This window comes from Hylobates moloch, unplaced genomic scaffold, assembly GCF_009828535.3.
Source record: "Hylobates moloch isolate HMO894 unplaced genomic scaffold, HMol_V3 SCAFFOLD_1, whole genome shotgun sequence".
In the NCBI taxonomy this organism is placed as follows: domain Eukaryota; kingdom Metazoa; phylum Chordata; class Mammalia; order Primates; family Hylobatidae; genus Hylobates; species Hylobates moloch.
In genome coordinates this window covers 149,733,599-149,756,950 of record NW_026652276.1, presented here as the reverse complement: position 1 = coordinate 149,756,950, position 23,352 = coordinate 149,733,599, and the positions used below count along the sequence as shown (strand labels likewise).

At 36.5% G+C, this 23,352-nt stretch overlaps 1 long non-coding RNA gene across 1 annotated transcript in view; it reads left to right on the top strand.

Annotated features, from left to right (window-relative positions):
• Positions 1–23,095, top strand: part of LOC131384605 (uncharacterized) — a 262,395-nt gene extending 239,300 nt beyond the window's left edge. Inside the window, exons 3-5 of the long non-coding RNA XR_009215618.1 lie at positions 3,221–3,283; positions 4,846–4,884; positions 22,989–23,095. This is a non-coding gene — a long non-coding RNA (uncharacterized LOC131384605). The remainder of the gene's footprint in view (positions 1–3,220; positions 3,284–4,845; positions 4,885–22,988) is intronic.
• The last annotated feature ends 257 nt before the right edge of the window (positions 23,096–23,352 follow it).

Below are 23,352 nucleotides of genomic sequence, written 5' to 3'. Positions count from 1 at the left end.
AATCCATTCTTTATGTACTAGTACTTTCCATTCTTTATGTACTAACACTTCCTTGGCCTGAAATTATATTGGAAAATGCCAGTATTAAATAAAATAATGAAGTATTAATTATTCTTGCCTTGTTGCTGATCATAGTATGCTTTGGAATGTTGTTAATGAATATTAGCAAAAGTAAAAGAAGATATTCAGACTGATTTAGGATGAGTTCTGATGTAGAAACATAGCTTTTCTTTTCTCCTCCTTCTCCTTCTTCTCTTTCTCCTCCTTCCCTTCTTTATCATCTTCTCTTTCTCCTCTCCCTTGGGTATTGAATACAAAAATAAAAAGGCAAATGGAGCTTACTTCTTAGGTTCTTATAGTTGGCAATCTGACTGCCTCCTGACATAGTCTTTCTTTTGGCTTTGGGAAAATATCAGCATGAAGAGGGTGACCCTGTGCACTTGTTATAGATGAAGGTAAACAGAAGACGATATTACTTGCCTGAATGGAGTAGACTATCCCATGGAGGAGAATAATAGCTGTCTTCTAGTTTTTGTTTTTCTAAAAAGACCAGTGAAGACTTAAAAGGAGAAAGAACTGGAGAGGAGGGTGAAAGATGATTACCTTAAGGATTAGAGCTGTTACCCTGGTGAAGTCTGCAAATACTGTTTCTAAGCGATAGGCTGAATGTCTCTTAAGTGAAATGAATTACGACCAAGGGATTAGCAGTAAATCTTTACAAGAAAATATCTCTCAGTTAGTTATTCATTATGATAGTATGATTTCAATAAGAATGGATATTGTTTCAGTCATTAACCATGCTCAGATAAACATTATTTTAAAAGATCAGTAGAAATACATCACTTTTTGAAAAAGTTCAAATTTCTGATTTCATCACAAATTCACCTATGTTAGCTAAAATAAAATCATCAAAACTGATTATTTTAATTAAAAAACTGCATTTTTTCCTGCCCTTTTTAGTGACCTTACAAATAGAAATATTTTAAGCATTTACGTAACATGTACTAGATATAGGAGGTTTTATAGATGCCTTGTACAATGCTATAATACTCTTGGCATTTTTTATTTTAAAAAAGTAATCAGAAACACATTGGGAGCTCAAGAAATAGTATATATGCTTCAGGTTAACATGGTAATGGCTCTGGCCTTTAACCCTGATGCAACTGTTCTATCCTAACAGCTCTTTGTGAAAGGATACCAAATACTGAAGAAATTGGAAAGGTTAACAAAGTTAGCGGACAAAATAAACTTGATACTGAGAATGAACTTTCACATGCAGCAAAAAAATAAACAGTATTCTCTTAGGCTGGTCTTCAAAGGATGTTTAAGATGCCTATATGCTTCTCAGTGCTAAGTTCGTCCTCTCTTTTGAGGAGAATTATTTATACAAAGGGTTACCAAATTCATAGTGAGTCAATGATTGCAAATTCATAAGAACTAATAATGTATGGGATCATTTGAAAACAATTGATAACTGGCTGCCACTGGGGTGGCAATAATACCTGAGAAGTTGCCATTTTTCCAGTCATTTTCATGACATCCAAGTATAAGAGGTATTCTCAAGCTCTATGTAGAACTGAGTGAATTATTTTCCTTCATAATTTACAGAATTTGGGTCCAAAATATAACCTGAATTGTTGGCAGCTACAAAGTAATATAAAGCCTGACTTCTGTTACTGACACATTTTTAAAGTTCACAGCTTAGGCTGACTCTACAATGGGAATTACGTATCAGATTACTTTTCTATTGTAGAAACAGTAAAGAACACTGTTACTATAAAGCTCTTTGTGTGATCAGCTAAAAACAGTGTGGAAAGACCATTAAAAATACACTGAAAAGGTAAAGGTATTGTTTTACTTGTTTCTGCATGCCATCCAAGTAGTTTCATTGGTGTTTTCTAAAAGCCACACATCACCCTGAAGATGTAAAGATGGTTTCTCTCTACTGCACACAAGTGCCCCTTAAAAGAAATACCCCAGACCAAAACTCAACAAAGCAGTCTGAATGTTATTATTATTATTATTATTTTTGTAATGAGAAGTACAGGTTAGGGACTTCCCCCCATCAAGAAAATAATGTTTACATGTAAGAAAAAGGAAAGGACAGACAAGAATGGTCATATCTGGTTTTGCATTTAAAAATCCAATCCTTGATGACTTAAAAAATAAAATTTCAGGTGGTCTTATTTTTTAACTCAACAAAGTTCCAGTTGTTATACAACTCATCTTATTAATTTATTGTTGGGTTCTGCAAAAGCTTCTCCATTTTGCCAGTCTTCCAAAGTATTTGTTGATGTGGCTAGCAGTCTTTCAGAAAACACCAGGATTAACAGGGTATTTGCACACCTGCAAAGCTCATTTAATGACTGAAATTGCAAATGCTGCACAAGTAAAACAAAAAAATGTATATTTTAAGTTATTTTAGTGACCACAGCTATATAACATTATTCATAAAACCAAACATACATGTCTATATATTATGTATTTCAAGATGTAGTTCTGATTGATTATTATCCCATGTCAAATATTTTGATTTGCTGGAAGAAATGACAAAAATCCTTAAGAAAAATGGGCAAATTTATAAGGAAATACCTAAACAGCAAAAGCATTAAGAAAAGACCCTACTAATCTTGGGAGTCCTAAAGTCAAGGAACAAATGAAAGCAGACAAGAATAAAGAACAAGGCGGGTTATTTTTCTAAGGACTTGCATTTTGATGCATTACCATGCACACTTAGACTACACAAATTAACTTCCCTGGGAGGTATTCTCTGGATGCTCACCCACCTTTCAGATGTCTGCATTTTTTTTTCAAACTGGTATTTGATTGCTAAGTTTTCCTCAAGGATTCTCATTTTGATGATTTCTAGTTTTCTTGAAAATGCTCTTTTTTCATAAAATCATTTTAACTGAGTGCTGAGCTTTCACCCTGACTTAGTATGGTGACCTGAGGTTCAGAGGGATTATATATTCAGGACTGAAATTATAACCTGAGCAATAAATATCATATAGAAATTCTACCCACGTTTCACTTCTAAAGCTCGTAGCAGACATATCTAATTGATTAGGGAACTAGATATAGCTTGAGAATCTTCCTCAAGTCCTTGTTCAAGGCAGCCACCATTAAGTTCTTGGTTCAAATGATGAAATGTATTTGGCATTCCACGTTAGAGTTATATTCTAAGCTTTAATATCTACTCTTTCTCTTCTCTTCATTGGAGATGATAACATTTACTTACTGCTTCACTGGCATAAGAACCAGCCCTCGAGAAGAGTATACAGAGGTATAGTGCAACTTTTTCTTCTAAAGTTATTGAACTATGATAAACATACTATGACTAAAAGAGACTTTAACAAAATTTCCCTAAAAGATTATAATCTTTTATTTATTTATTTTTTGAGATAGGAGCTTGCTGTGTCATCTAGGCTAGAGTGCAGTGCAGTAGCACAATCTCGGCTCACTGCAGCTTTGACCTCCCGGGCTCAAGCAATCCTCCCACTTTAGCCTCCCAAGTAGCTAGGACCACATGTGCTTGCCACCAAGCCCAGCTAATTTTTGTATTTTTTGTAGAAACAGGGTTTCCTCATGTTTCTCAGACTGGTCTCGAACCCTGGGCTCAAGCCTGCCTGCCTCAGCCTCCCAAAATGCTGGGATTATAGGCATGAGCCACCCACACCTGGCCTATAATCTGTTTTATTTCTAAGTCCCATTGCTCATTCTATGTTCATTCTTACAAAATGAGTTAACTATATTATTGAGTTAATCCAAAATGGAATTGTTTTATTTTTATTTTTTTTTTGAGACGGAGTCTCGCTCTGTTGCCCAGGCTGGAGTGCAGTGGCGCCATCTCGGCTTACTGCAAGCTCTGCCTCCTGGGTTCATGCCATTCTCCTGCCTTAGCCTCCCAAGTAGCTGGGACTACAGGTGTCCACCACCACGCCCAGCTAACTTTTTGTATTTTTTTTTTTTAATAGAGACGGGGTTTCACTGTGTTAGCCAGGATGGTCTCGATCTCCTGACCTCGTGATGCATCATCCTCAGCCTCCCAAAGTGCTGGGATTACAGGCATGAGCCACCGCGCCCGGCCCAAACTGGAATTTTTTAGGAAGTTAGGTTTTGTTTGTGAAAGTGATTATATGCTGTCCTACCACTATCGTTTTACTGTGGGTGCAGGAAAAGAAGAATTAAGATTTGCTCCTTAATAGATAAGCTTGATGTTATTGACTTTAAAATGAAAATTATCCTTAAAAACCTTAAAAATCACAGCTTGCTAAATATTAGTAACTAATGCACTCGCTGCTCTCTTTATATATATTTTTCAAAATGTAAAGAATTTGCTACTTTCAGCTTTATTTGAAAATTAATTTTCAGCTCAGAAAATCTGTGGGTTTTGTAAATTTTCAGTATAAGAGAATGGTACTAAGTTACAGTTAGAGGCTTTAAATAAGTGGAGATTCCCATTTTGAGTGGGTGTGAGGGCACATCTGCAAATTGTAGTCCAGATTCAACTTCAGTCTGTGTTTTCCTCAGTGTGACTCATTCAGTCATCACCCAGGCTGTGTGATTACTGACTCCGAAGTATGTGAAACACTCAAACAGTTGGGATTCCTTTTGGAGCATATACAAACAACTTAAATCTTCCAATTCAGATTATGTGGTTGGGCTTAAGAGGGTTATGAAGGCGGGGAGGAAAAACTTGAAGGCTGTTTGTGGCTACAGGGTGTGGTGTTGTGGGGTTAGTGGCAGAGATCTGTGGTGTTAGTTAATACAGGAAGATACTCAAGTTACATTCAGTGTAACATACCAAACTTGCAAATTCTCTCTCCCTCCCTCTCTTTCTTTCAGGAGTAGTTGCCAGCAACCTTCCTGCCAACTTGGCCCAAGGTAGGTTACTTTAGGTACACTGGAAAACCAATTTCTCTGCAGTTTTTCATCCTTATCAAACTCACCTAAAGTCTAAAGAAAAACTCCTTCTGATTATAGATATTTGTTTCAATCAGTTTTATAGGAACGGCAGTCTCTGCTCATCTCTCCTTCCTGAAATTCTTGAACTCTTTAAACACAATTGCCACAAAATTGCCATGGGAGGAAATCTTTCATCACTTTTTAAATTATTGTCTCCATTTTTCAATTCTTTGGATGTTAAAAATTGGGATATAATTTGCATACCATGATATTCACTATTTTAAAGTGTACATGTCAGTGGGTTTTAGCTTTTATTCACAGAGTTGTGCAACCATTATCATTATCTCATTCCAGAACATGTTCATCACCCAGAAAAGAAACCCCATACCCGTTAGCCATCACTTCCCATTCTTCCCTCTTTCTAGCTCCTGGCAACTACTAATCTATTTTCTGTCTTTATGGATTTGCCTATTCTGGGCGTTTCATATAATTGGAAATAAAACGTGTGGCCATTTGTGACTGGCTTCTTTCACTAGGCATATTTTCAAGATTCATCTATGGGTGAATAATATTCAATTTTATGGATATACCACATTTTATTTATCCATTTATTGTTTGATGGACATCTGATCAGGAAACGAATTCCCTCCTCTTCTTTTCTTATTTCTCTCTTGTTTTGCTTCATATTATTCCAGTTTTTGTTAACTTTGTGATATTTGTTACAGGTTATTTTATTCCACATATGGAACATCCTAGTCTTGCTTTCTGAACTAAAGCTCTCAAACTTTAATGTGCATACAACCACATAGGGCTCTTTTTAAAACGCAGACTCCTTAATAAGACAGGATGGGAAGCCTGTGATTCTGCATTTCTAATGAGTTCCCAGGTGAAGCTGATCCTGTTGATTTGTATATTACCCCTTGGACATCAAGGATTCCAACTATACATTCCACTGAAGGAAAATGTTCTAATTATCTTTGTTAATGCCAGGCACACTTGTAGATGCTTTCACAAATTTTATCTAAATATTTTGTTAATAGCTATTGAATACCTGACAGAGACCACATAGCCCACAACGCCTAATATGTGGACTATTGAGCCCTTTATAAAAAAAATTTGCTGACCCATGGTTTAAAGCCATACTATATTGTGAAACAATTTATATCAATATACGTAGGCAAATCTATGTACAGCATAAAAAATTAGGCATTAGAACTGGGGTAATTTAGCACTGTTGATGATCACGAACATTTCATATGTACCACGTTTTCATGATGATACAATTGAAAAATAAAAGTGAAGTCAATATTTTTAACCACTTGAACATGTAAAGTTTGGCTTGAATCCAACTCTCTGTAAATTCTGTGGATGTACCCAAGCAGCTGATTGAAGGGGGCTAGAAAATAAAGACAAAAATAGTCACACTTTAATTTTATGATTACCAAACTCAGCTGGACTGTTAATGAATTACAGCAATTATTTCCCTAACCCATTTCCATTCCTACCCTTCTAGATGACTCTCCATGCTTTTTCTTCTCCATGCAAACCCTCAACACCTCATCTCCCATACTCAATCTTAACTGATGACTCCTTCCTTTCTACTAAGGAAATAAAATCTGTCAGAAGAGAATTTCCATTTGTTCCACCACTACGTCCTTCTCCACCTGCGTCTTGGCCTCTACTCTGGTTTTCCTATTTCACTAGATAAATTGTGCTCTTGACAAAGGCTAAATCTTTCGCTTGTGCACTATATCCCAACCTCTCTGACTTACTCCAGAACGTCATGACAGCATTCCTGTTTTGCTCCTGTATCATCAAGTTTAGCCTTTCTACTAGATTTTTTCTATCAGCATACAAACATGTTTTTTTTTTTGTCTTAAAAAAAACTAAAATTTCTTGACACATCCCTCTTTGAGCATCTCTTTCTCTCCTTACTTTGATAGGAAATGTACTTGAAAGAGCTTTCTATACTTAGTCTACAGCTTTCCGTCCGTTTTCTCTCTCGTTTACCCTAACCAAGCTTTTATTCTTCCACTTCCCCTGAAACTGCTCTTACTAAGGCCACCACTGACCTCACCATTAACATTTCCAATGGTTATTCTGAATACTGATTTTGTCATTGTTGTGAAGCACTCCTTTTATAACTTATGTATCTCTGGGTGTCTAAGACCCACACTCTTCTTGTCTTCAATTACTGTAGCCATTTTCTCTTCACTCCCTTTTGCTATTCCCTTCTCATCTCTGAAGCCTAATCATGGGTCCTCTTCCTTTCTCCATCTACACTAAATCCCTTATTAAATCATTGCTAAGGGATATAATACCACATGTATGCCTACGACTTCAGAATTTGTATCTCCATCCTAAACTTCTCTCCTGAACTCTGAAATCTTAAATCCTGCTACCCCCACACCATCTTCCTTTGGATGGAAAATGGGCATCTCTCAAACTTAATGTGCCTACAAGTAAATTACTGACATTTTCCATCACTCCAAATCATCTTCTGCTTCTGTCTTACTCATCTCTGCGAATGGTAATTTTATTTTTACAGTTGCTTAGACCAAAACTATTGGGATCATTCCCGATTCCTCTTTCTTTCATACCTCACATCAAATCCTTCAAGACATCTTGTCAGCACTTTACTTAAAATACGTCTGGAACCCAATCACATTTCTTCATTTCTACAGCCGCCATCCTAGTCTGATCCACCATCATCTCTCACCTGGATTATTGTAATAGCCTCATCGTGGGTCTCCCTGCTTTCTGCTCTTGATTTCCTTTCCTATTTTCACTAGAGCAGGCAGCGATTCCTAGAATACCACATCATTTTATACATTCTTCAGTAACTCTCCATTTCACAAAGAGTAAAAGCCAATGTGTTTCCAATGGACCACAAGGAACTACAAACTGTTCCTATGATTTTATTCCCAATCCTTCTCTCCTTGCTTGTTCTGTTTCAGCAGCCTTGGCCTCTGCTTTTTTCACAAACCTGCCAGGCATATTTATGTCTTAAAGCCTTCGTACTTTCAGTTCTGTTCCCCTGGAGAACCCTCCAGATTTTCACATGGCTCATTCCTTCATTGTCCTCAGGTCTCAATTCCTTCTCTGTTAGGCCATCCTCTCTCATCTCTCTTCTTGGATTTGATTCTCCAAAACACTTATGCACCCCAACCAGACAATATCTACCTGCTTACTCTGGTTATTGAGTCTGTTATCTTAAAATGTAACCTCAGTGAGAGTAGAGGTTTCTATATTTTGTTTACTGTTATATTCCCAACTCTTGCATCAGGCACAGAGTTGGTGTCAATACTATGTGTTGAATGAATAATTTCTAAACTAAGTAAACATTGGTTTTGTTCCTGTGAGCATACAACTAAAGGCTTAAAACCTTCAACTTCTAGACAAGAGTTCCTCTGTCTAGAGCAATTTCAAGTCAATGTTATCTCCTCAAAGGGTGATCTGGGTGCTGTTACTTGTCATTCTTTTTTCTCTCTCTCTCTCTATGAGATTAAAAAGACATAGTGCTGACTTTTGCCATCATTCAAAAACACTTCAAGGACTGTTACAATGTTTTCTGCACAGATGTCTTCTTATGTCTTAGAGTAACAGTTACCAGTGCAGCTCTGTGTTTGCCTTTGAGTTGCTTTAGCCAGGACAACTCCTGTCATATCTCAAAACACCCCAAGTCTTCTGATTAAATAAAAAGAAGACTTTATCCTATAGAGAAGTCCTCTTTAGAAAGTGTTTTGCTACTACTACAAGGAAGCATTGTTGTTTTGAAAAATCATTTCCCATTTACAGAAAACAAAGATAGCCTTTGAAATCTCTGGAAGTTAAAAAGTCGTGTTTTAATGCTCTCCCAAAGGGGCTCACAGCTGTTCCATTTTGCCTCATGTGTGGGCTCTCTAATCTCTACCAATTTTTGAAAACTTTTATTTTAGATTCAGGAATACATATGCAGGCTTGTTATATAGGTAAACTGCCTTTCACAGTGGTCTGGTGCACAGATTATTTTGTCTCCCAGGTAATAAAGATAGTACTAGGTAGATATTTTTTTCTTATCCTCTCCGTCCTCCCACTCTTCACCCTCAAGTAGGCCCCAGTGTCTGTTTTTCCCCTTTTTGTGTCCATGTGTTCCTATGGTTTAGCTCCTACTTAAAAGTGAGAACATGTGGTATTTGATTTTCTGTTCCTGCATTAGTTTGCTTAGAATAATGCCCTCTTGCTCCATCCACGTTCTTGCGCTAAGAACAGGATCTCATTCTTTTTTTGTGACCGCATAGTATTCCATGGTGTATGTATACCACATTTTCTTCATCTCATCTACTGTCGATAGGCATTTAGACTGATACCATGTTTTTGTTACTGTGAACAGCACTGCAGTGGACATGCACATGCATGTGTCCTTATGGCAGAACAATTTATATTCCCTTGGGATATACCTAATAATGGGACTGCCAGGTCAAATGGTAATTCTGTTTTAAGTTTTTTAAGGAATCGATATACTGCTTTCCGCAATGGCTGAACTAATTTACCTCCCCACCTGCAGTGTATAAGTCTTTCCTTTTCTCTGCAACCCCACCAGCATCGTTATTTTTATGTATTGACAACTGATGTCTCATTCAGAGTCCAATGGAGCAGCTGTAAAATTGTTGCTAACATCCGCCTTTATAAAATTCAGGCATTTTACTTCTCATTAGTAGGATTAATAGGAAGCATATTTTGTTTACATATTTGTATAAATTTATATATTTATATTTGTGTCTGTATTTAGAGACTATTGGTAAACTTTGCCTGTCCCTAGAAAAAAAGGATGTAAAAACTGAGAATGAATAATAAGTCAGGCTTCCTGCTAAATTGCTCCCTTGCTTTGAGGGGCTTTGCCAGCATAAAGAGCCAGTCCACAGCAGCCCCAGATAGTAGTTTTTGGCTAAGCATCAAGTGATTAACATTATTCATATAGAGTCCAAAGTACAAAAGCTAGCTATGTTTTATACTAAGATTAGAATTTTGTTGAGTTAAATACAGAATTTAATATTTTGAAATGTTACCAAGAGATTTGATTTTTTAAAAATTGGTGTGCTGTGGATTTAACCTAGAATTATATTGAACTCTAAAACCAAATTTTCATATGCACATATAATTGTACAACTTCTGTATTCATTTTTAGATTGTCTCACCATCATGGTTTTTTCTATCTTGCGTCAGAAGAAGAAATAGACTCCTTTTCCAAATGTAAGATTTCAAATAGTGCCCATTGGTTCCTTTTTCTTATATCCTAAGAGACTTAGTTCCATCAAGTATTCCTCTATACCAGCTGTCTTTCTAAAGGATCCTTCTTTTCAGTCTAAAATATAACTGAGTCTTGTTCAATTAAAGCAAACAAGAAGCAACATTTTCTGTATCCTACTGACCCTCTATGCCACAGACAAGCCTCTCTTAATGTCTTTATAGTTAAAGTACATTTGACTCATCTCCAAGTTTAATTTGCTAATCCTTACCCAGTCTTAAGGGCTACTTTTAAGGCCCATTTATTTAACTTTGAAGTTAGAGAACAGCCTAAGTAAGCTAGCTGCCTTGTGGATCAGTTTATTGTGAGGATGATGACAATAATAGTTCATAGATTGAAATTGTGCTTTTTATTTTAAAATCACTTTTAGAGGCATGTGCTCATTTGTTATTGAAGAATCCTACACAGTCTGTGGCAAACAGATTTTAGTTTATGATTGTTGCGGGTGTTTAACAAGCTCTTCTATAAAAGGGGATATTTAAGTACATTAATGGAGAATGGCAAAAGGATTTTCTTGGTGTTTCCACGCTACAATTTACCTAAAAACGTCTATCCTTGTGTTTTTACTATTTCTGTTTTTCCATTACTTATTTTTGCATTGGTTTCTGTCTAGCAAGCTAAGAAAGAAATTTAAGCCACCTTGCAAAAACTTGCAATAATTTCTTACTTACAAACTGTTTTTGGTCCACATCGTCCCATATTCTCTAAAAAATTTAATGTTATTAAAACCAAGCTTTCCTTGAAAATCTCTTATGTTGACTTCTATATGTCTTCTTTTTCTTTCTCTGGGTCTGGAACGTTCAACAACAAATGTTTTTGGACCTTCTACTTTTTACTCAAGTTTCTATTCTTGACTCCTTATAACCCTTTGGTAATTTCCTCAACCAATGGAAAACTATTTTGTGAATGTACATCTGTAGCCCGGTTCTTTTTTCCAGGTACTAGCTGAGCATGACAACTAGCTGACTCCTTTATTTGTAAATTTCATATACCTCTTTCTGAACTTCTCCTCCCCATTGAGCTTTTTGTGTTTGCAATATTGTTCCACCACTCCCCAACTCATGCAAGCTTGATGTTTTAATCAACAATATTTTCCTAGCCTCCTTTGTTAATTCTACAGCTGTCTCCTATATTCCCTCTTTCACACATCAATCTCTTATAATCTATCAGATATCATTACAGCAACTTCTTCATTTTTCTTTTGTATCCCTAAATTTGTCCTACTCACATATATTCATCTATTTTTATATTATTTTATTTTATTTTTTATTTTTTGAGGCATGGTCTCACTCTCCTGCCCAGGCTGGAGTGCAGTGATGGTATCATAACTCACTGCAGCCTCAGTCTCTGGGCTCAAGTGATCCTCCCTCCTCAGGCTCTCAAGTAGCTGGGACTACAGGCCCATGCCACCATGCCCACCTAATTGGTTTTTTAAATAATTTTTTTACGTAGAAATGAAGTATTGCTATGTTGCTCATTCTGGTCTCAAACTCCCAGGCTCGAGCTATCCTCCTGCCTCGGCCTCCCAAAGTGCTGGAATTACAAGAGTGATCCACCGTGCCTGTTATTCATCTAGTTTTAAATCATGTTTCTGATCATGTTTGTAGACTCACAAACCTCATCTCCTGAAACTCAGCTTTGCAGCCCTGTCTTCTTGAGAGAACATCAGTGGTAGTCCCTCTAGCCCTACATGTCCCATGTTTGTCTTTCCTCAATATAATTCCACATAAGGACGTTCCTGATCACTATGGCTAGAAGAGATTCTTCTCTTTTCTGATCTAGCACATAATACAATCATGTTTCTGCATGACTTGCTTTCTATGTTGTATAATTGCAATGTATTCTGGTATTATAAACTCATGAAAGACAGATTTCAGGTTCAGTTACCTTTATATTTTCTATGGTGATTATTCCAGGGCTTTATCTATCAAAAGTACATGACGATTGGTTAATGAGTACAAAAACCTAATATTCATTATATTTATACCATAGTTGCATTATATGGTACATAAGAATTATATGATCCTGTAAATGAAAGATAATTCTGGATATAGCATCATGTAGTATATGAGATAATAAATATATGTTCATCACTTGTTATGGGTATATGGTTTCATAGCCTTAAATTTTATGGGAACCCTGTATATTCAATAAGGGACATTAATCTGAGTAATAAAGGATGGAGAATACCATTATCTTGGGAGTTTTCTAAAAATTCATAGAGCAATAGGCCTGGATTTGGCACCACAGATCATTTCCTCTTTTGCCCCACCTCTCTCCCCAGCCACTGCCACCAAAAAAAAAAATATATATATATATATTGCATTTGAAACTTTAGAAGTCCCAGGTATAAATCTGTAAAAATTTATCCCAGGAGCAAAGTACTACTAGACATTATGGTGCTCAATGTCATTACATAGCATGGTGTTAAATGATATGGTATTTGTTCTATATTCTATATGTTATTTTCAAGAGTTATATATTATGGTTTTGCCAAAAGAAAAACCCTACAATTAAAAAAAATTTTCTTGTTAAGTCACAAAATACCTAAATAGAATATGTTGCAAAGGGGGCTATTTTGAATGTAAACTGAAGCAAAATTAATTAGTAGTTGCTGACTTCTAGAGAAATAATCATAATTTTAAACGAGCTCCATGTGATGTTTGATTTCATTACTGACAAAATCAGAAAAACTTCATTTATTATACCTTGAATGTTCATTATTTTTGCAATGTATCGCACACACATTTCCATTCCTTCCAACCTATTTTTTAGTCTCAGCATTTCTATTTTGACGTTAGAAAAATATACAACCAAAATCTATAAGACTTTGATTAAATGTTGATACAGCTGATTTCAACACAGCCAAAGCCAGTGACCATACATGGAATCTAAACAACAGCTAGTAATTACAATGTCAAAGGCATGTATACACTGTGTGTTATGTTTCATTGTCTGGCATGCAAATATAGTCTCCGTTTCCTTTACGCTATGTCCAAAGTATAAAGAAAGCCAACCAAAGAGTTCTGTTTCGTTTACACAAAAGAACAAGGTTCAATCATGTTTGATAAGTTGCAAATTACTGGTAATACCACAAGTGTTGTTACAGCTGCTAAGAATGGTCAGGAGGATGTACAAAGTGCAGCAAAGGCATGAATCAAAAGAAAAAATCTAAACAAGTTTGAATGATGGTGTATAGTATGGCTAACTTTAACTTCACTTGGGGCCTGGAAATGCCATATTGGGTGCAGTGTGAGGTGCCTCATATGGAATCTGGCCTTGTATGGATCTGCTAGTCTTTCAACTCTTTTCATACAAATGAAGTGGCCTCTTCTCAATTGCATGCAAACACAGAATTTACAAATCAAAATTCTTAAAGTTTTGTGTTAAGGCCTGAGCCACCAGGGACAATGAAAAGGAATAAAGATGGTGAAAACATTCAGAGACAAAAAGAAGCAATATGAATTTTCCTCAACAAAACAGAAACTCTATTCCAAGAATCAGGCCAGGTTGGTGTAGTAAAAGAAAAAAAACAAAGCTACTCTCCTGTGAACTTGAGTACTTGAAATATTAGATCTTTGAAAGACTCTGATTCATGTTGGAATTTAACTCATAAGCACTTATTAAATCCTACGTTGTGTGGTAATTTCTCATTTCGTACAGTTTCATCTCTGATCCTCCTCCCCTCTACCCCACCCAATTTTGGTAAATGTCATTCAGAATAGGAAAGGCTAAACGAGGCACTGTGATTATGAGAAGAAAGTCATAAATTCCCGTTTCTCTTCCTCATTGACACTGTGATCTTAAATAAGTTTCTGAAGTTCTCTGGGCCCTCATTTGTATGCATGTAAAATGAAAAGGAATAGGTGAAATAAAAGTTCCAAACTGATGGCTCTAGAGCCAGGTGTGGCCTACAGAAACATTTAATTTGATCCACAGATTGAATTAGGTTTAAATATTTAAAAGGCAGGATATTTTATATAAAACTCCAGATTTCCAGCTTCACTTGAAAAATCATAAAATCTGGCACTGCTGGGCTTGCATTTCCACGTAGCAACAATTGGGTGCAGGTGAGTAGCCGTGGCCCCTTATATAATGTGTGCAATTCCCTCTTTAGTATAGGACTTTTAAGAGTCATTTATATTACCTGTTGCACTTGGAGTTTTAAATTCTAAATGATCTCTTTCTTCTCTGAAATTTACAAAACCATATTTTGAAGTTTGTCCTGAGTCATTTATTTATGATTAATGTTCCTCCATATTCATAATGTAAATATCTACTAAATGTCATAGATAGAAGTTATGTCTAATGAAAGTAAATTTTTAGTATTTCCTACTTCATAGTTATTGTATCAGTACTAGTAGTAGTCATAATAATAATAATAGCAAATATTTAATGGTCGCCAAGTTTGTACCTGGAAGAATTCTGAGTGCTTATATATGTATTAACTGGAAAAATGCTCACAACAGTGTATTACAATCTAAGGTCCAAGATGATGGGACCGTCCATTTGAAACCAGTGAATCTCAAACTTTAACCTGTATCAGAGCTCTCTGGAGGGCTTGTTAAAACAGATAGCCAAGTGCCAACTCCAGAGTTTCTTACTCAGTAGATCAAGGGTGGAGCCTGATAATTTGCATCTTTAACAAGTTCCAGGTGTTGCTGATGTTGCTGGGCCAGTGATTACACTGAGAGCCAGTGGTCTAAATACTGTTTTATCTTCCATGCCTAACTGATGTAGTCAGTATTCAATAAGTATTTGAAAAAGAATAGAAACTGTATTATGTAGGTGCTGTTACTCTATTAAGTGATGAGGAAACTAAACTTGGCTAAGGTCACATGGCTACTAAATATCAGAAGTCAGATATTAATATTTGTACCTACATCTTAGAGGTATGGTGAGGATTAAATAAGAATGCATGTAAAACTGCTTGGTACAAATTAAGTGTGCAGTATATGTTAGCTAGTTTTTTATTATCCTGTGGGATGGTATCTCTCTGGCCATTAAACATATGTAAAGATTTAATATAGTGGCCAAGCAATTCCATATAAGTTTCCAGAATCACTTGCAGTTAAACTGATTCATGGGATTACCAGTGCTTTCCATTCTCTTTCTAAAACATACTTATCAATGCCCAGGGCATGCGGAAGCTTCACAGCTAACACATTAGTGTATTACCACACTGCTGCTTCTGCTTATTGTCTTTGATTTTTTTTTTTTTTTCCCCAGAGACAATAGGTTTGTTTCCAACCTGTATATTCCCATTTTGGTTATCCTTGCAATTTGAGTACTAGGCAAACCTATAAAATAGAAATTTAAGAAGTAACAGAATTGTTTCTAGGAAAACTAAGTTGAATGTTGTAGAGGAAATTTTAATCAGAAAAAAATGTGTATTACATTTATAGTGCTGTGCATTTGTCTTTAAATGATTTATTTGCAGTTAAGAGAGACATAATTTGGAAGTTACACTTGATTATCAATGTGATTTATGCAGGGATGAAAACAGAACACCAACAATGAACTTATGTCCTGGGAGCCAGCAACTATGGCTTATGTCAAAAATGGCCTGAGGCCTGTATTTGTATGAACTATGACCTTAGAATGATTTTTACATTTTAAAAGGTTGTAAAAAGAAGAAAGAGAAAAAGAAGAGGCAGAAGGGGGTGGAGGAGGAGGATCTGCAGCAGCCCAGCAACAGAGGCCAAACAGGGCCCTCAAAACCTAAAATATTTAATATATAGTCCTTTACAGAAAAAATTTGAAAATCCGCTTTATGCAATGAAAAGGATGTTGTCCCACATTAGCAGCATATAGCTAGAATATACATGTATTTATGCTTTAAAATATTCCAGATATGTATGTCCTTGTTTAAAAAGATGATAATTAGCTTCAGCTGATTTTTCAAATAATTGCTCAATAAATTTGATCACATTGGATATAAAATTTTCCACTAGTAGAAGTGCATAAAAAATACTTACTCTCTTATTGTTCATTTACCTTATTGGCTTCAAGTCAGTTCACCTCCCTTTAGTGGCAGGATTCTAAAGGCTTTATTCCCAGATCTTACATTTTTTATCACCAGGCTTCCTGAACAGTATTTTGCTCCTGTGGAGCTGAATAGTCCTTACAAATGACAGCAAACCTATGAGACTCTATCCCAATGTCATTTTAAAAAGGTATTTATTGGTGCATATATCATCTATAAGTGTCAATTTGGTGCCAGGCAATATGCTTGGTCACTGTTTCATAAGACCTTCAGTCTGCCTCTGTTGAGGGGCCCCATTTTCATATCGAGTTCAACTAAAGAAAAAACTCCTGCAGGAACTCTCTTGTTCCCTACATGGCACTTTCCGCAGCTAGTGTCTCTGCATGCATTGTCGTTTGGAAGCAGAATTTAATTCACTTCTGAACTACTTTGCTTGATGTAAGTATGACTTCATTCACAGGACTCTTGGCTAGGTGAGGTAGTAGGAAAAGGTAAGGGTGTAAACTGTAACCTTCATAAGTTAGCCATTTTCCCCAAAATGTTTAGATGTACTGGTATTTTTTGTGTAGCAGAGAACAACCTTAGGAAATAGTATTTTTTTAAAAGGCTTTTTAATCTCCAAGGTAAAATAAAGGTGTACTATAAAGCCATATGGTAATACTTTACAACAGCTGGACCGAGACAATGTACTACTGCTAATTTGTGCAGTTCTTTTATGTAGGCTAAATGTCTTTCTTTTGCTAAATGCAGTTCTGAAGGCAAGGGTATTATTAATTGCTGGTGCTGCCCCCTGGTATTCCGATATTCACTGCTAATTATATAAGCCAGTACACTAGTCTTAGTGAACCATTTTTCTTCTGCTTGGAGATATTTGATCAGAAGGAATTCCACCTCTTGGAACAACTTGTATTAGGTTAGCCCCCTGGGAAAATTTTAATTTACAAGATCCTTACTAAAAAAAAAAAAATCAAATCTGTTTCAAAGAGATTACATTATAAATGTAAACTTCCTAATGAGCTTGAGTGAAATGCTGTAGGCTACAACTGGTGAACTTTGAAAGTTTTTACCCTTTTCCTCTTCCTATATATATATTTTATGTAATCTGTATCCTAAGCCCTGTAAAGAGACCAGCTGTTGCTTACAGTGAACTGACGCTTATAGCCAAATCCTACATTTTTTCGGATATAGGTGACCCTTTCCTTTTTACTCTTTTCATTAAAAAATGCTTACTACTAATAAAAACAGCTAACACTGCACTGATTATATACCAGATGCCAGGCTAAGTACTTCAACATAAAATACCTCATCTGATCATCACAACTGGTTAAGGAACTTACCCAGGGTTTCCTGGCTATTAGTTGAACTAAAAAAATGTGGTGCTTCAAGTTTGCTAGAAATTCAGGTGTTTAAAAAATATTGAAACATGAAGAAAACAGAGATGGCAATTATTCAATTTTTTAAAGGAATGCTCATCATGTAGAGGTCAGAACACTGATTTGTATTATGGCTTCCTTTGTTTTCTTCTATTTGCATGTATGCAACTTAAATTTTAAAACATATCACAATGTTATTTATAGCTTACTGTATTTTGTTTTTTAGTAAGTCTAAGAATAATGTTCAAATAATTAGTGATCATAATAAATATTGTCAACTGACTGACAGATGCCTTGTACATAGTAACTTGTTTATATGATTCTAGTACATAAAAATATTCACCCCGTCTCTACTAAAAATACAAAAAAAAAAAAAAAAAAAAAAAGCTGGGCGTGGTGGCGGGCACCTGTTGTCCCAGCTACTCAGGAGGCAGAGGCAGGAGAATGGTGTGAACCTGGGAGGCGGAGCTTGCAGTGAGCCCAGATTGCACCACCGCACTCCAGCCTGGATGACAGAGCGAGACTCCATCTCAAAAAAAAAAAAAAAAATTATGTTCAAAAATTCAAGTGACCTGGTTGAGGGTCTAAACTTACCACTGTTATGACATGTATGGACAAATGTCTTCATCCGTGAGGAATTCATTTTCTTCATGTAAGTGGAAAAAGAGAATGGTCATATTTTGTTGTTTCTAAGGTAATTTATAACTCCAAGGTTCTATAAAATTTTTAATTAAATTTTTCAAAAATCTTAGTTGCATGCTCAAATAAAACTACAGATTTCGAAATCTGGTACGTAGCTCATTTGCTTCTTTGTTTCTTGCCATTCATTTTTCCCCATTTGACTCCATTTAGCTACTCTACCCTTTATCACTTTCCTTCTCTGAAATAGCAGTGACTCTTCATAGAACGACTTCTCTAAACAGAACTTCTATGTTCTTGGTAGTGTAACAGAGGGTTAATTTCAGGGAAAAGCTGGCAGTTCCACGATAGTTAATCGAAATAAAAAGGAAGAGGAGGGAGGAACTTTTAAGCAATCATCCTTTGATGGCTATCCAACTTTCTCTCCGTCTCTCCTTTCCTTTTTTGCTCCTTGCAGTAATTTAGCAAACCAGGACTAAAACAACTTCCTGTTCATTTCTTGTCCGATTCCAAAATGTTTCATTACTATGCCTCCACTTACATCCCATCCCCAAAACAGATCTTCAAAGAAAACGCCCAAGGCTCCTGTAGACCCTACCTGCTGTTTGTTCCCAAACTGAGGCACAGTCATGCTTACAGTAGTCACCATTTTCTCTAAAGGGCACTTTTAGCCTGACAGAGGAGATGAGAAATGTTGATGGGAGATGAATCAGCTATGAACTTCATCAATAGTTTCTGGGCAAATTATGAATATTTCGAAACTGGAGATGAGACTCTCAAAAAATAATCCTGATTTCCAGGATAATAGAAATTTATTTTATTCATTGTGTGGATGGAAGAGAGGGGAGGTTCAGAAGGAGGGAAATAGAAGAAAAAAAAAAGAGTTCGGGTATTGTGGCTCACGCCTGTAATCCCAGCATTTTGGGAGGCTGAGGCGGGTGGATCACCTGAGGTCAGGAGTTTGAGACCAACCGGGACAACATGGTGAAACCTCGTCTCTACTAAAAATACAAAAAAAAAAAAAAATTAGCTGGGTGTGGCGGCGCATGCCTGTAACTTCAGCTACCTGGGATGCTGCGGCAGGAGAATCGCTTGAACCCAGGAGGTGGAGGTTGCAGTGAGCCAAGATCGCACCATTGCACTGCAGCCTGGGCAACAAGAGTGAAACTCCGTTTCAAAAAAAGAAAGAAGGAAAGGAATAGAAGGAAGGAAAGAAGGAAGGACGGAATAAAAATCCATTTCAAAAAAAGAAGGAAAGGAAGGAAGGAAAGAAGGAAGGAAGGAAGGAAGGAATAAAAATATAGGTACACTGTGCTCTGAGATGTTTGTCAAGTAATACTTTGTAGCAATATTTCTCTTTACATATTGTAGTTTGGTCTCTAATTGAGGGTTTTTCTCAAATTAGCATGGACATTCAGTATTTATAAATTTTTCTGAAGATAACCTATATTTATTTTATGAATATGAAGAGGATTTCATAGAAGACCTAAAACTAGATACATCCTTATAGGAATGGAAACATCAATTTGGAGTGAAGAAGTGCTAATTTAGGGAAGTGCAGTATACATTTTGAAATACTGGTAATAGGAAAACATAAAGATACCTCCTGTATAATTTCTATAAATAGCTGCCCTCTCTGAACTTTTTAAACTTACCCCAATGCTATGTAACAGAAAGTGACAAGAAAGGGTCCGATCTAGTCAATTGTTTGTGGAGTCATTAACTGTATTTACCTTGGCTGAACCTAACTCTTGCCTCCTTCCCCATCCCAGAGCATATTACTTTCTGTCTATGCAATATTGCTTTCTCCATAGAATACTTTCTAAGATGAAATAGGAGACATACTCTTCTCCTTCTTTTGCTTGAGGTCATTATCATCATTATTAATCCAATGATACAGAAAAAAGTCGAATTTCTGAACACTGATGTGAGAATATTTTTGTAGGGCAAGATAAGATTTGATCAAAAGACCTTTTGAAAAGTTACCCTTGGATCACTCCTGTAATCCTAGCACTTTGGGAGGCCGAGGCGGGTGGACTGCCTGAGCTTAGGAGTTTGAGACCAGCCTGGGAAACACAGTGAAACCCCGTCTCTACTAAAATACAAAAAAATTGGCAGGGTGTGGCGACGTGCACCTGTAATCCCAGCTACTTGGGAGGCTGAGGCAGGAGAATTGCTAGAACCTGGGAGACAGAGGTTGCAGTGAGCTGAGATTGCGCCACCGCCCTCCAGCCTGGGCGACAGAGCAGGACTTCAACTCAAAAAGAAAAATTACCCTAGGACTGGTACCCAGTGTTGGTGAAAGGAAGAAGGAACCCTTCTGAACAGTGAGTGGGAAGAATGGTTACAGCATTGTGACCTTGTGGCTGGCAGTAGGAAGTCATATGACCTTGTGGGTTGGTAAAGAGACTTTTTTAAAGTGAAATATTAGTAGGCTGTGGGCTGTTACCTACCTACCTACCTTCCCCAACCTGCAATATTATAAAAAATAATATATTAAATATGTTTGGATTTCTTATGAAAGAGGGGGAAGGGAGTTAGTGTTTCAGGTCAAGATTGGCATTGGCAGAAACATAGTCAGTAGAAGGAAGCAGTTGACATCAGGGTGTTATTATTCTGAAAGTAAGGTTCTTAGTGGATTTCTGGAGGAAGCTTTCTCTGCTCCTCTCAGCTTTAGACATTTCCTTCCAATTACATTCACAGTCTAGACACCAGGTTCAGGTAAAGAATGTTCTGGGAAAAGCCTTAGATAGATATGAAAATGCCAAAGGGTGTTTCACATTTATCTAAGGCTGTGAAAGGCCCAGCAAAGATGGAGGCACTGATGAGTATTAACTAACATTTAATAAAGCACATTTAATTTCCCTAATCTCTACAAATCTTAGTTGCACGTTATTACTCCACATCCAGCGGTGAGTCTACCTGATGTTGTATCACCCATTATGCTATTTTGGCCAGAAAAATCAAGAAGGAATGTAATTCAGCATTGTTTAAAGTTTGCCAGGAATCCTTAGTTGATGAAACAACCATTCTCAAAGGCCTCATCTTCTCTGTTATCCTGGTTTTAACTAAATACAGAAACTATTTTGTTAAAATGGATTGCAGACACAAAGGAAAACCATTTCCAAATCCTCCAGTCAGGTGAAAAAAGTCACTGGCACTTTATCCCGGGATCTACAGCAGTGTTCCTGGAGCCAGGAGCTCACACAATGCTTCCCCCCTGTCTTGCTGCTGGCAGATATGGCCTCTGGTTGGAAATAATCGTTTTTAATAATGCAGATCATCACAGGAGCTCGTGGGAAATCACTCCAAATATTACCCTTGGACTTTAGTATAGAAATATAGCAAAGGGAAATTGTCCCTATGATGCTCAAGGGTTAGAATAATATGGAAAAACCAACTCAGTTCAAATAATTTATTGTCTCTGCCATGCTTTTTGCATAGCACAGCTTAAGCTGTCATTCACTGACGGGCTATTTATATAGTCTGAAATTCCAAAGGATTCCTGGATTTGTGTTCTTCTGCACTCTTTAAATGATGCATAATAAGGTACTCCACAGAGGTCTTTTGTAATGAATATGGAGCTGTTTAGTTTGCGCCCCTTCAAAGGGATGGAAGAACAGTAACTGGCTGTTTGAAATTTTATATTATAGAAACTATACTCTGCCACTACTTGAATTTGTTAGCATCTTTAAAATAAACTCTACTCCCAGACAAAACCAAATCAATCTTTGTATTCTTGACATTTCACTCTCGAGGCCAATAAGAGGTGTAAATAGAAGCCCTGAGAAATAAAGGAAGTAGTTGTTCTAGAGGGGTATTCTGGAAGAGATGTGTTCACTATTGTTGATGTGTGTGTGTGTTTTTTTAAAGGTGGCCAAGTTTTTCTTGGCTTCTTTAGCCTAATTATAATAGCTACTTTCTAGCTAGGCGTGGCAGAGTTCAGATTTGAGTTGCAGAGTTGTCAAGCCAAATACCTGCCAGACACCTCAAGCTGGAGGTCTTGCAGGAACCCCAGCCCAACATCTTCAGACTCTTCTCTCTAATCACCACCTTCAAGTACCTAATTTTTCTCTTTTATTCATCATCTCAGCAAATGGCAAATTATTTGCCCATGAATCCAAAACATAAATGTGGGAGTATAGTGTGAAGAACAATATGAGGAGAGAGGGAGATATTAGCTCAATTTGGGGTATGTTGACCAGGCATTAATAACATACTTCTCACAACATCAGTGGGTTGTATCAATGTGAATATCCTGGCTGTAATATTTTATTTTAGTTTTGCAAATGTTATAATTGATGAAACTGGGTAAAAGGTACACAAATCTCTTTATTATTTCTTGCAACTGCACCAGCTATAAACTTTTAATTGTCTCAAATTTTAAAAAAGTTTTAAATGTATCTCGATCCAAGTATAGAATTGATGTCAATAGTATTCATTTAAGCATAAATTCTATTTTCACCATATTATAGATGCATGCATAAGTGTTATAGGTAACTTTAAGAATATTTTTCTTCTATATTCTGGTTCTTTGGTTATTCAAAGTTTTGAGCAGATAAATAAAAAAAATTTTTACTGGTTAATTATCAAATATAGTTGTAGGCTGTTGTTTGACATGCTATACAAAAACAGGCACATGGCAGGGTAGTCAAGCGAGTACTCTTTCACTGCTAAGACTTGCACTCAGTGGGTTTCTTCATTTTACATGTAGCTTTGTCATTGAGAGCCCTTTGCCCTCCTCTCCTGAAATGCAATATGATTTTTCTAATTATGTGTGACTCACTTTATATTTCAGATTTCTCAAGGGATACTGAAACAGATTAATGATGATTCTATTTGTGGATTCTGCATTATGATTAATGATCTAGCTGAGAGTCACTAGAATACTTTTCTGTCCACGGGATTATAGGATTATTTCCAAGTCCATCTGAGGACCTCATAACGGCAGGAGACAGTGAGGAACAGTATGACCGTTTCTTTCTGTGTAATGTTTAGGAATGTAATTTGTTAAAAACAGATGAAAAAATCAGGATGAAGGTCAACTTTACAAAAAAGAAACTCCTAGTCAATAAAAGTTCTGCCATACTCCCAGAAGACTATATTGTCCTTTTACAATGTCTTAACCCATTGCTCACTTAAGAGAAATAAGTACAATATGC